This window comes from Crinia signifera, chromosome 5 (genome assembly GCF_055691185.1).
Source record: "Crinia signifera chromosome 5, ASM5569118v1, whole genome shotgun sequence".
NCBI lineage: Eukaryota > Metazoa > Chordata > Amphibia > Anura > Myobatrachidae > Crinia > Crinia signifera.
This window is the reverse complement of record NC_139221.1, coordinates 4,454,611-4,470,272: the sequence shown is the minus strand read 5'-3', so window position 1 is coordinate 4,470,272 and position 15,662 is coordinate 4,454,611. Positions and strand designations below refer to the sequence as shown.

Below are 15,662 nucleotides of genomic sequence, written 5' to 3'. Positions count from 1 at the left end.
TAATGGCGACATTGTATCAGCGCTGTAATGGCAACATTGTATCAGCGCTGGAACAGCGACATTGTATCAGTTCTGTAATGGCGACATTGTACTAGCACTGTAATGGTGACATTGTATCAGTGCTGTAATGGCGACATTGTACCAGCACTCTAATGGTGACATTGTACCAGCACTGTAATGGCGACATTGTATCAGCGCTGTAATGGCGACATTATATCAGCGCTGTAATGGCGACATTGCACTAGCACTGTAATGGTGAAATTGTATCAGCGCTGTAATGGCGACATTGTACCAGCGCTGTAATGGCGACATTATATCAGCGCTGTAATGGCGACATTGTACTAGCACTGTAATGGCGACATTGTATCAGTGCTGTAATGGCGACATTATATCAGCGCTGTAATGGCGACATTGCACTAGCACTGTAATGGCGACATTGTATCAGCGCTGTAATGGCGACATTATATCAGCGCTGTAATGGCGACATTGCACTAGCACTGTAATGGCGACATTGTATCGGCGCTGGAATGGCGACATTGTATCAGTGCTGTAATGGTGACATTGTACCAGCACTGTAATGGCGACATTGTATCAGTGCTGTAATGGCGACATTGTACCAGCACTGTAATGGCGACATTATATCAGCGCTGTAATGGCGACATTGCACTAGCACTGTAATGGCGACATTGTATCGGCGCTGGAATGGCGACATTGTATCAGTGCTGTAATGGCGACATTGTACCAGCACTGTAATGGCGACATTATATCAGCGCTGTAATGGCGACATTATATCAGCGCTGTAATGGCGACATTGCACTAGCACTGTAATGGCGACATTATATCAGCGCTGTAATGGCGACATTGTATCAGCGCTGTAATGGCGACATTGTATCAGCGCTGTAATGGCGACATTGTATCAGCGCTGGAATGGTGACATTGTACCAGCACTGTAATGGTGACATTGTATCAGCGCTGTAATGGCGACATTGTATCAGTGCTGTAATGGCGACATTGTATCAGCACTGTAATGGCGACATTGTATCAGCACTGTAATGGCGACATTGTACTTGCACTGTAATGGCGACATTGTACTAGCACTGTAATGGCGACATTGTTCCAGCACTGTAATGGCGACATTGTATCAGCGCTGTAATGGCGACATTGTACTAGCGCTGTAATGGCGACATTGTATCAGCGCTGTAATGGCGACATTGTACTAGCGCCGTAATGGTGACATTGTACCAGCGCTGTAATGGCGACATTGTACCAGCGCTGTAATGGCGACATTGTACCAGCACTGTAATGGCGACATTATATCAGCGCTGTAATGGCGACATTGCACTAGCACTGTAATGGCGACATTGTATCGGCGCTGGAATGGCGACATTTTATCAGTGCTGTAATGGTGACATTGTATCAGCGCTGGAATGGTGACATTGTATCAGTGCTGTAATGGCGACATTGTACCAGCACTGTAATGGCGACATTATATCAGCGCTGTAATGGCGACATTGCACTAGCACTGTAATGGCGACATTGTATCGGCGCTGGAATGGCGACATTGTATCAGTGCTGTAATGGCGACATTGTACCAGCACTGTAATGGCGACATTATATCAGCGCTGTAATGGCGACATTGCACTAGCACTGTAATGGCGACATTATATCAGCGCTGTAATGGCGACATTGTATCAGCGCTGTAATGGCGACATTGTACCAGCACTGTAATGGTGACATTGTACCAGCGCTGTAATGGTGACATTGTACCAGCGCTGTAATGGTGACATTGTAACAGCGCTGTAATGGCGACATTATATCAGCGCTGTAATGGCGACATTGTACTAGCACTGTAATGGTGACATTGTATCAGCGCTGTAATGGCGACATTGTACTAGCACTGTAATGGTGACATTGTACTAGCACTGTAATGGTGACATTGTATCAGCGCTGTAATGGCGACATTGTATCAGCGCTGTAATGGCGACATTGTACCAGCACTCTAATGGTGACATTGTACCAGCACTGTAATGGCGACATTGTATCAGCGCTGTAATGGCGACATTGTACTAGCGCTGTAATGGCGACATTGTATCAGCGCTGTAATGGCGACATTGTACTAGCACTGTAATGGCGACATTGTATCAGCGCTGTAATGGCGACATTGTACTAGCGATGTAATGGCGACATTGTATCAGCGCTGTAATGGCGACATTGTACCAGCGCTGTAATGGTGACATTGTACTAGCACTGTAATGGTGACATTGTACCAGTGCTGTAATGGCGACATTGTACCAGCGCTGTAATGGTGACATTGTACCAGCGCTGTAATGGTGACATTGTAACAGCGCTGTAATGGCGACATTATATCAGCGCTGTAATGGCGACATTGTACTAGCACTGTAATGGTGACATTGTATCAGCGCTGTAATGGCGACATTATATCAGCGCTGTAATGGCGACATTGTATTAGCGCTGTAATGGCGACATTGTATCAGCGCTGTAATGGTGACATTGTATCAGTGCTGTAATGGCGACATTGTACCAGCACTGTAATGGTGACATTGTACCAGCGCTGTAATGGTGACATTGTAACAGCGCTGTAATGGCGACATTATATCAGCGCTGTAATGGCGACATTATATCAGCGCTGTAATGGCGACATTGTACTAGCGCTGTAATGGCGACATTGTATCAGCGCTCTAATGGTGACATTGTACCAGCACTGTAATGGCGACATTGTATCAGCGCTGTAATGGCGACATTGTACTAGCGCTGTAATGGCGACATTGTATCAGCGCTGTAATGGCGACATTGTACCAGCGCTGTAATGGCGACATTATATCAGCGCTGTAATGGCGACATTGTATCAGCGCTGTAATGGCGACATTATATCAGCGCTGTAATGGCGACATTTTACTAGCACTGTAATGGCGACATTGTATCAGCGCTGTAATGGCGACATTGTATCAGCGCTGGAATGGTGACATTGTATCAGTGCTGTAATGGCGACATTGTACCAGCACTGTAATGGCGACATTGTACCAGCGCTGTAATGGTGACATTGTACCAGCACTGTAATGGCGACATTGTATCAGTGCTGTAATGGCGACATTGTACTAGCACTGTAATGGCGACATTGTATCAGCGCAGTAATGGCTACATTGCACTAGCACTGTAATGGCGACATTGTATCGGCGCTGGAATGGCGACATTGTATCAGTGCTGTAATGGCGACATTGTACCAGCACTGTAATGGCGACATTATATCAGCGCTGTAATGGCGACATTGCACTAGCACTGTAATGGCGACATTATATCAGCGCTGTAATGGCGACATTGTATCAGCGCTGTAATGGCAAAATTGTATCAGCGCTGGATTGGTGACATTGTACCAGCACTGTAATGGCGACATTGTACCAGCACTGTAATGGCGACATTGTATCAGCGCTGTAATGGCGACATTGTACTAGCGCTGTAATGGCGACATTGTATCAGCGCTGTAATGGTGACATTGTATCAGTGCTGTAATGGCGACATTGTACCAGCACTGTAATGGTGACATTGTACCAGCGCTGTAATGGTGACTTTGTACCAGCGCTGTAATGGTGACATTGTACCAGCGCTGTAATGGTGACATTGTAACAGCGCTGTAATGGCGACATTATATCAGCGCTGTAATGGCGACATTATATCAGCGCTGTAATGGCGACATTGTACTAGCACTGTAATGGTGACATTGTATCAGCGCTGTAATGGCGACATTGTATCAGCGCTGTAATGGCGACATTGTACCAGCACTCTAATGGTGACATTGTACCAGCACTGTAATGGCGACATTGTATCAGCGCTGTAATGGCGACATTGTACTAGCGCTGTAATGGCGACATTGTATCAGCGCTGTAATGGCGACATTGTACTAGCACTGTAATGGTGACATTGTACCAGTGCTGTAATGGCGACATTGTACCAGCGCTGTAATGGTGACATTGTAACAGCGCTGTAATGGCGACATTATATCAGCGCTGTAATGGCGACATTGTACTAGCACTGTAATGGTGACATTGTATCAGCGCTGTAATGGCGACATTATATCAGCGCTGTAATGGCGACATTGTATTAGCGCTGTAATGGCGACATTGTATCAGCGCTGTAATGGTGACATTGTATCAGTGCTGTAATGGCGACATTGTACCAGCACTGTAATGGTGACATTGTACCAGCGCTGTAATGGTGACATTGTACCAGCGCTGTAATGCTGACATTGTAACAGCGCTGTAATGGCGACATTATATCAGCGCTGTAATGGCGACATTGTACTAGCACTGTAATGGTGACATTGTATCAGCGCTGTAATGGCGACATTGTACTAGCACTGTAATGGTGACATTGTACTAGCACTGTAATGTATCAGCGCTGTAATGGCGACATTGTACCAGCGCTGTAATGGTGACATTGTACCAGCACTCTAATGGTGACATTGTACCAGCACTGTAATGGCGACATTGTATCAGCGCTGTAATGGCGACATTGTACTAGCGCTGTAATGGCGACATTGTATCAGCGCTGAAATGGCGACATTGTACTAGCACTGTAATGGTGACATTGTACCAGCGCTGTAATGGTGACATTGTACCAGCGCTGTAATGGCGACATTATATCAGCGCTGTAATGGCGACATTGTATCAGCACTGTAATGGCGACATTGTACCAGCGCTGTAATGGCGACATTATATCAGCGCTGTAATGGCGACATTGTATCAGCGCTGTAATGGCGACATTATATCAGCGCTGTAATGGCGACATTGCACTAGCACTGTAATGGCGACATTGTATCAGCGCTGTAATGGCGACATTGTATCAGCGCTGGAATGGTGACATTGTATCAGTGCTGTAATGGCGACATTGTACCAGCACTGTAATGGCGACATTGTACCAGCACTGTAATGGTGACATTGTACCAGCACTGTAATGGTGACATTGTACCAGCACTGTAATGGCGACATTGTATCAGTGCTGTAATGGCGACATTGTACTAGCACTGTAATGGCGACATTGTATCAGCGCAGTAATGGCTACATTGCACTAGCACTGTAATGGCGACATTGTATCGGCGCTGGAATGGCGACATTGTATCAGTGCTGTAATGGCGACATTGTACCAGCACTGTAATGGCGACATTATATCAGCGATGTAATGGCGACATTGCACTAGCACTGTAATGGCGACATTATATCAGCGCTGTAATGGCGACATTGTATCAGCGCTGTAATGGCAAAATTGTATCAGCGCTGGATTGGTGACATTGTACCAGCACTGTAATGGCGACATTGTACCAGCACTGTAATTGCGACATTGTATCAGCGCTGTAATGGCGACATTGTACTAGCGCTGTAATGGCGACATTGTATCAGCGCTGTAATGGTGACATTGTATCAGTGCTGTAATGGCGACATTGTACCAGCACTGTAATGGTGACATTGTACCAGCGCTGTAATGGTGACTTTGTACCAGCGCTGTAATGGCGACTTTATATCAGCGCTGTAATGGCGACATTGTACTAGCACTGTAATGGTGACATTGTATCAGCGCTGTAATGGTGACATTGTACCAGCGCTGTAATGGCGACATTGTATCAGTGCTGTAATGGCGACATTGTACTAGCACTGTAATGGTGACATTGTATCAGCGCTGTAATGGCGACATTGTATCAGCGCTGTAATGGCGACATTGCACCAGCACTCTAATGGTGACATTGTACCAGCACTGTAATGGCGACATTGTATCAGCGCTGTAATGGCGACATTGTACTAGCGCTGTAATGGCGACATTGTATCAGCGCTGTAATGGCGACATTGTACCAGCGCTGTAATGGCGACATTACATCAGCGCTGTAATGGCGACATTGTATCAGCGCTGTAATGGCGACATTGTACCAGCGCTGTAATGGTGACATTGTATCAGCGCTGTAATGGCGACATTGTATCAGCGCTGTAATGGCGACATTGTACCAGCGCTGTAATGGTGACATTGTATCAGCGCTGTAATGGCGACATTGTATCAGTGCTGTAATGGCGACATTGTACTAGCACTGTAATGGTGACATTGTATCAGCGCTGTAATGGCGACATTGTATCAGCGCTGGAATGGTGACATTGTACCAGCGCTGTAATGGCGACATTGTACCAGCACTGTAATGGCGACATTGTATTAGCGCTGTAATGGCGACATTGTACCAGCACTGTAATGGCGACATTGTATCAGCGCTGTAATGGCGACATTGTATCAGCACTGTAATGGCGACATTGTATCAGCGCTGTAATGGCGACATTGTACTAGCACTCTAATGGTGACATTGTTCCAGCACTGTAATGGCGACATTGTATCAGCGCTGTAATGGCGACATTGTATCAGTGCTGTAATGGCGACATTGTATCAGCGCTGTAATGGTGACATTGTATCAGTGCTGTAATGGCGACATTGTACTAGCACTGTAATGGCGACATTGTATCAGCGCTGTAATGGCGACATTGTACTAGCACTGTAATGGCGACATTGTATCAGCGCTGTAATGGCGACATTGTATCAGCGCTGAAATGGCGACATTGTATCAGCGCTGTAATGGCAACATTGTATCAGCGCTGGAACAGCGACATTGTATCAGTTCTGTAATGGTGATTCCCCAGTGTGCGCAGCTCAGGACTTACTCAGCGGCTGCGATAGAATCAGGCTGATTGGGACCGGAGCCAACATCACATGACTTCCCCTCACACACCTGGCCACGCCTGCGTATTCCCTGACACTCCCAGATAACAGCCGCTCACCATGTAATGATTCCCCAGTGTGTGCAGTGTGTGCGTAGCCCAGGACTTACTCAGCGGCTGTGATAGAATCAGGCAGATCGGGGGCGGAGCTGACATCACATGACTTCCCCTCACACACCTGGCCACGCCTGCGTATTACCTGACACTCCCAGATAACAGCCGCTCACCATGTAATGATTCCCCAGTGTGTGCAGTGTGTGTGTAGCCCAGGACTTACACAGCGGCTGTGATAGAATCAGGCTGATTGGGGGCGGAGCTGATGTCACATGACTTCCCCTCACACACCTGGCCACACCTGCGTATTACCTGACACTCCCAGATAACAGCCGCTCACCATGTAATGATTCCCCAGTGTGTGCAGTGTGTGTGTAGCCCAGGACTTACTCAGCGGCTGTGATAGAATCAGGCTGATCGGGGGCGGAGCTGACGTCACATGACTTCCCCTCACACACCTGCGGTTTCCCTGAGCCTTCAAAATGGCCATGCAGCGCTGCTCCAGGGACACCAGTCACGGCTGTGCTGTCTATTGTACCTGTGCTGCGCTGCTCCAGGGACACCAGTCACTGCTGTGCTGTCCATTGTACCTGTGCAGCGCTGCACCAGGGACACCAGTCACCGCTGTGCTGTCCATTGTACATCTACAGCTCTGCACCCGGGACACCAGTCACCGATGTGCTGTCTATTGTACCTGTGCAGCGCTGCTCCAGGGCCACCAGTCACCACTGTGCTGTCTGTTGTACATCTAGAGAGCTGCACCAGGGACACCAGTCACCACTGTACTGTCTATTGTACCTGTGCAGCGCTGCTCCAGGGAAACCAGTCACCACTGTGCTGTCTATTGTACCTGTGCAGCGCTGCAGTAAGGACACCAGTCACCGATGTGCTGTCCATTGTACATCTACAGAGCTGCACTGGGGACACCAGTCACCACAGTGCTGTCTATTGTACATCTACAGAGCTACACTAGGGACACCAGTCACCACTGTGCTGTCCATTGTACATCTACAGAGCTGCACTGGGGACACCAGTCACCTCTGTGCTGTCCATTGTACATCTACAGAGCTGCACCAGGGACACCAGTCACCACTGTGCTGTCCATTGTACATCTACAGAGCTGCACTGGGGACACCAGTCACCTCTGTGCTGTCCATTGTACATCTACAGCTCTGCACCAGGGCCACCAGTCACCGATGTGCTGTCTATTGTACCTGTGCAGCGCTGCTCCAGGGCCACCAGTCACCACTGTACTGTCTGTTGTACATCTAGAGAGCTGCACTAGGGACACCAGTCACCACTGTACTGTCTATTGTACCTGTGCAGCGCTGCTCCAGGGACACCAGTCACCAGGCTGCTGTCTATTGTACCTGTGCAGAGATGCTCCAGGGAAACCAGTCACTGCTGTGCTGTCTATTGTACCTGTGCAGCGCTGCTCCAGGGACACCAGTCACCGCTGTGCTGTCTTGTACCTGTGCAGCGCTGCTCCATGGACACCAGTCACTGCTGTGCTGTCTATTGTACCTGTGCAGTGCTGCTCCAGGGACACCAGTCACTGCTGTGCTGGCTTTTGTACCTGTGCAGCACTGTGCCAGGGACACCAGTCACCGCTGTGCTGTCTTTTGTACCTGTGCAGCCCTGCGCCAGGGACACCAGTCACCGCTGTGCTGTCTATTGTACCTGTGCAGCGCTGCTCCAGGGATACCAGTCACCACTATGCACCAGGGACACCAGTCACTGCTGTGCTGTCTATTGTACATCTACAGAGCTGCACAAGGGACACCAGTCACCGCTGTCCTGTCTATTGTACCTGCGCTGTACTGCGCCAAGGACACAAGTCACCACTGTTCTGTCTATTGTACCTGTGCAGTGCTGAGCCAGGGACACCAGTAACCACTGTGCGCTCTATAGTACCTGTGCAGCGCTGCGGCAGGACACAAGTCGCTGCTGTGCTCTCTGAGACATGGAACACGAGAGTTAATAGTGTCACATAGGTCTTACACACGTCCCGGCCCTGTGGACATCCTTTGTCATCGGGGTTTCCCGCAGTGACATGACAGCGTCAGCCTCAGGTTTGTGGGGCTGATGCAGACGCCCGTCCCTAGCGCTCTCCCCAACATGCTGGGTACAGGAGACACGTACGGCGATCTGATGAGAGCACCACAGGACATGGATAAATGCTTCCTAAAAATGATTTTGTTTCCATGGTGACCGCCCTCACCTACTGAGTACAGCTGCCATGAAAGCCCCCGGCTGGCTGGGACCACAGGACGCATCTACATGTATCCTACACAACATCTAAGTCTGCGCGTAACACACTGTTATCGTGGGGCTCATTCACATGACGGTGACTGCGCCAGAGCTGGTGCCCAAGATCCTATAGTCTCAGCATCTAGTCGCTTACAGATACAGTATAGTATGTACAGAGTCACCCTGCACCGAGTCAGGCCCCCCAATATACCCCCCCCCCCCAACCAGTGACCGCGCCATTGTATGATCCTCCTGATTACTACCCAGGTGTGGTAACGTGTACGGTCTCAGGTCTGTACCCCAATACTTCTGTCCATTAACCCCCTCCCCCCAGTCCAATATCCCCCTAACCACCTCTGCAATGGGACATAGCAGCCCTGGTTACTGTGCTGTTTGCTGACGCATAGGTACAGTCCAGTGCTGTCTTACCTGCTGCCTCCTCCGCTCTCCTGTTCTGCCTGTTATCAGCATTGCAGCGAGTTCTTATACAGGGGAGGGGGGGGGGGGGGGGGGGGGTGTCTGGAATCTCTGTGTGATAGGAAACAACACACAGCCAGGTGCTGCCATCTGACAGTGTGAGGGCTCGGACCAACACAATAAGGGGGGCTCAGAGCTGGGGATACTGTGGGTGAAGATACAGTATAGACACCTATAACCCAACCACCTCACCTCGCACATATATACCCCAGCCACCTCCCCCTCACACATATATACCCCAGCCACCTTCATCACACATATACCCCAGCCACCTACCCCTCACACATATACCCCAGCCACCTCCATCACACACATATACTCCAGCCACCTCCACCTCACACATATACCCCAGCCACCTCCCCTAGCACATATATAACCCAACCACCTCCCCTCGCACATATATAACCCAGCCACCTCCACCTCACACATATACCCCAGCCACCTTCATCACAATATACCCCAGCCACCTCCCCCTCACACATATACCCCAGCCACCTCCATCACACACATATACCCCAGCCACCTCCACCTCACACATATACCCCAGCCACCTCCCCTCGCACATATATAACCCAACCACCTCCCCTCGCACATATATACCCCAGCCACCTCCACCTCACATATATACCCCAGCCACCTTCATCACACATCTACCCCAGCCACCTCCCCCTCACACATATACCCCAGCCACCTCCATCACACACATATACCCCAGCCACCTCCACCTCACACATATACCCCAGCCACCTCCATCACACACATATACCCCAGCCACCTCCATCACACATATATACCCCAGCCACCTCCCTCACACACATATACCCCAGCCACCTCTCCTCACACATATACCCCAGCCACCTCCATCACACACATATACCACACACCCCAACCACCACCCCCTCACACATATATACCCCATCCACCTCCATCACACATATGCCCCAGCCACCTCCACCTCACACATACACCCCAGCCACCTCCATCACACACATATACCCCAGCCACCTCCACCTCACACATACACCCCAGCCACCTCCATCACACACATATACCCCAGCCACCTCCACCTCACACATATACCCCAGCCACCTCCATCACACATATATACCCCAGCCACCTTTATCACACATATACCCCAGCCACCTCCCTCTCACACATATACCCCAGCCACCTCCATCACACACATATACCCCAGCCACCTCCATCACACACATATACCCCAGCCACCTTTATCACACACACATACCCCAGCCACCTCCATCACACATATATACCCCAGCCACCTCCATCACACCCATATACCCCATACCCCAACCACCTCCCCCTCACACATATACCCCAGCCACCTTCATCACACACATATACCCCAGCCACCCCCCCCCTCGCACATATACCCCATACCCCAACCACCTACCCATCACACATATACCCCAGCCACCTCCACCTCACACATATACCCCATACCCCAACCACCTCCCCTCACACACATATATACCCGAGCCACCTCCCCCTCACACATATATATATACCCCAACCACCTCCCCCTCACACACATATACCCCAGCCACCTCCACCTCACACATATACCCCAGCCACCTCCACCTCACACATATACCCCAGCCACCTCCATCACACACATATACCCCAGCCACCTCCATCACACACATATACCCCAACCACCACCCCCTCACACATATACCCCAGCCACCTCCATCACACATATATACCCCAGCCACCTCCATCACACACATATACCCCATACCCCAACCACCACCCCCTCACACATATATACCCCAACCACCTTCATCACAAACATATACCCCAGCCACCTCCATCACACATATATACCCCAGCCACCTCCATCACACACATATACCCCATACCCCAATCACCTCCCCATCACACATATACCCCAGCCACCTTCATCACACACATATACCCCAGCCACCCCCCCTCGCACATATACCCCAAACCCCAACCACCTACCCATCACACATATACCCCAGCCACCTCCACCTCAAACATATACCCCAGCCACCTCCACCTCACACATATACCCCAGCCACCTCCACCTCACACATATACACCAGCCACCTCCCCTTCACACATATACCCCAGCCACCTCCATCACACACATATACCCCAGCCACCTCCACCTCACACATATACCCCAACCACCTCCCCTCACACACATATATACCCCAGCCACCTCCCCCTCACACATATATATACCCCAACCACCTCCCCCTCACACACATATACCCCAGCCACCTCCACCTCACACATATACCCCAGCCACCTCCACCTCACACATATACCCCAGCCACCTCCACCTCACACATATACCCCAGCCACCTTTATCACACACACATACCCCAGCCACCTCCATCACACATATATACCCCAGCCACCTCCATCACACCCATATACCCCATACCCCAACCACCTCCCCCTCACACATATACCCCAGCCACCTTCATCACACACATATACCCCAGCCACCCCCCCCTCGCACATATACCCCATACCCCAACCACCTACCCATCACACATATACCCCAGCCACCTCCACCTCACACATATACCCCATACCCCAACCACCTCCCCTCACACACATATATACCCGAGCCACCTCCCCCTCACACATATATATATACCCCAACCACCTCCCCCTCACACACATATACCCCAGCCACCTCCACCTCACACATATACCCCAGCCACCTCCACCTCACACATATACCCCAGCCACCTCCATCACACACATATACCCCAGCCACCTCCATCACACACATATACCCCAACCACCACCCCCTCACACATATACCCCAGCCACCTCCATCACACATATATACCCCAGCCACCTCCATCACACACATATACCCCATACCCCAACCACCACCCCCTCACACATATATACCCCAACCACCTTCATCACAAACATATACCCCAGCCACCTCCATCACACATATATACCCCAGCCACCTCCATCACACACATATACCCCATACCCCAATCACCTCCCCATCACACATATACCCCAGCCACCTTCATCACACACATATACCCCAGCCACCCCCCCTCGCACATATACCCCAAACCCCAACCACCTACCCATCACACATATACCCCAGCCACCTCCACCTCAAACATATACCCCAGCCACCTCCACCTCACACATATACCCCAGCCACCTCCCCTCACACACATATACCCCAGCCACCTCCACCTCACACATATACACCAGCCACCTCCCCTTCACACATATACCCCAGCCACCTCCATCACACACATATACCCCAGCCACCTCCACCTCACACATATACCCCAACCACCTCCCCTCACACACATATATACCCCAGCCACCTCCCCCTCACACATATATATACCCCAACCACCTCCCCCTCACACACATATACCCCAGCCACCTCCACCTCACACATATACCCCAGCCACCTCCACCTCACACATATACCCCAGCCACCTCCACCTCACACATATACCCCAGCCACCTCCATCACACACATATACCCCAGCCACCTCCATCACACACATATACCCCATACCCCAACCACCACCCCTCACACATATATACCCCAGCCACCTTCATCACACATATACCCCAGCCACCTCCCCCTCACACATATACCCCAGCCACCTCCATCACACACATATACCCCAGCCACCTCCACCTCACACATATACCCCAGCCACCTCCATCACACACATATACCCCAGCCACCTCCATCACACATATATACCCCAGCCACCTCCCTCACACACATATACCCCAGCCACCTCCACCTCACACATATACCCCAGCCACCTCCATCACACACATATACCCCAGCCACCTCTCCTCACACATATACCCCAGCCACCTCCATCACACACATATACCACACACCCCAACCACCACCCCCTCACACATATATACCCCATCCACCTCCATCACACATATGCCCCAGCCACCTCCACCTCACACATACACCCCAGCCACCTCCATCACACACATATACCCCAGCCACCTCCACCTCACACATATACCCCAGCCACCTCCATCACACATATATACCCCAGCCACCTTTATCACACATATACCCCAGCCACCTCCCTCTCACACATATACCCCAGCCACCTCCATCACACACATATACCCCAGCCACCTCCATCACACACATATACCCCAGCCACCTTTATCACACACACATACCCCAGCCACCTCCATCACACATATATACCCCAGCCACCTCCATCACACCCATATACCCCATACCCCAACCACCTCCCCCTCACACATATACCCCAGCCACCTTCATCACACACATATACCCCAGCCACCCCCCCCCCTCGCACATATACCCCATACCCCAACCACCTACCCATCACACATATACCCCAGCCACCTCCACCTCACACATATACCCCATACCCCAACCACCTCCCCTCACACACATATATACCCGAGCCACCTCCCCCTCACACATATATATATACCCCAACCACCTCCCCCTCACACACATATACCCCAGCCACCTCCACCTCACACATATACCCCAGCCACCTCCACCTCACACATATACCCCAGCCACCTCCATCACACACATATACCCCAGCCACCTCCATCACACACATATACCCCAACCACCACCCCCTCACACATATACCCCAGCCACCTCCATCACACATATATACCCCAGCCACCTCCATCACACACATATACCCCATACCCCAACCACCACCCCCTCACACATATATACCCCAACCACCTTCATCACAAACATATACCCCAGCCACCTCCATCACACATATATACCCCAGCCACCTCCATCACACACATATACCCCATACCCCAATCACCTCCCCATCACACATATACCCCAGCCACCTTCATCACACACATATACCCCAGCCACCCCCCCTCGCACATATACCCCAAACCCCAACCACCTACCCATCACACATATACCCCAGCCACCTCCACCTCAAACATATACCCCAGCCACCTCCACCTCACACATATACCCCAGCCACCTCCCCTCACACACATATACCCCAGCCACCTCCACCTCACACATATACACCAGCCACCTCCCCTTCACACATATACCCCAGCCACCTCCATCACACACATATACCCCAGCCACCTCCACCTCACACATATACCCCAACCACCTCCCCTCACACACATATATACCCCAGCCACCTCCCCCTCACACATATATATACCCCAACCACCTCCCCCTCACACACATATACCCCAGCCACCTCCACCTCACACATATACCCCAGCCACCTCCACCTCACACATATACCCCAGCCACCTCCACCTCACACATATACCCCAGCCACCTCCATCACACACATATACCCCAGCCACCTCCATCACACACATATACCCCATACCCCAACCACCACCCCTCACACATATATACCCCAACCACCTCCCCCTCACACACATATACCCCAGCCACCTCCATCCCACACATATACCCCAGCCACCTCACACATATACCCCAGCCACCTCCACCTCACACATATACCCCAGCCACCTCCACCTCACACATATACCCCAGCCACCTCCATCACACACATACTGTATACCCCAGCCACCTCCATCACACATATATAACCCAGCCACCTCCACTTCACACATATACCCCAGCCACCTCCACCTCACACATATATAACCCAACCACCTCCCCTCGCACATATATACCCCAGCCACCTCCACCTCACACATATACCCCAGCCACCTTCATCACACATATACCCCAGGAACCTCCCCCTCACACATATACCCCAGCCACCTCCATCACACACATATACCCCAGCCACCTCCACCTCACACATATACCCCAGCCACCTCCATCACACACATATACCCCAGCCACCTCCATCACACATATATACCCCAGCCACCTCCCCTCATACACATATACCCCAGCCACCTCCCCTCACACACATATACCCCAGCCACCTCCACCTCACACATATACCCCAGCCACCTCCATCACACACATATACCCCAGCCACCTCCCCTCACATACATATACCCCAGTCACCTCCCCTCACACACATATACCCCAGCCACCTCCACCTCACACATATACCCCAGCCA

The 15,662-nt window shown here is 51.1% G+C and overlaps 1 protein-coding gene across 2 annotated transcripts in view; it reads right to left on the bottom strand.

Annotated features, from left to right (window-relative positions):
• AOC1 (amine oxidase copper containing 1) overlaps positions 1-15,662 on the bottom strand; it is a 130,651-nt gene that overhangs the window by 81,512 nt on the left and 33,477 nt on the right. The window contains exon 1 of one of the 2 annotated variants that reach the window (XM_083186542.1): positions 9,495-9,559. The exons of the other annotated variant lie outside the window; for it this stretch is intronic. The gene's annotated coding sequence lies outside the window, so the exon portion shown is untranslated. Of the gene's footprint in view, positions 1-9,494; positions 9,560-15,662 lie in introns of those variants that run through there. 2 annotated transcript variants of the gene reach the window in all.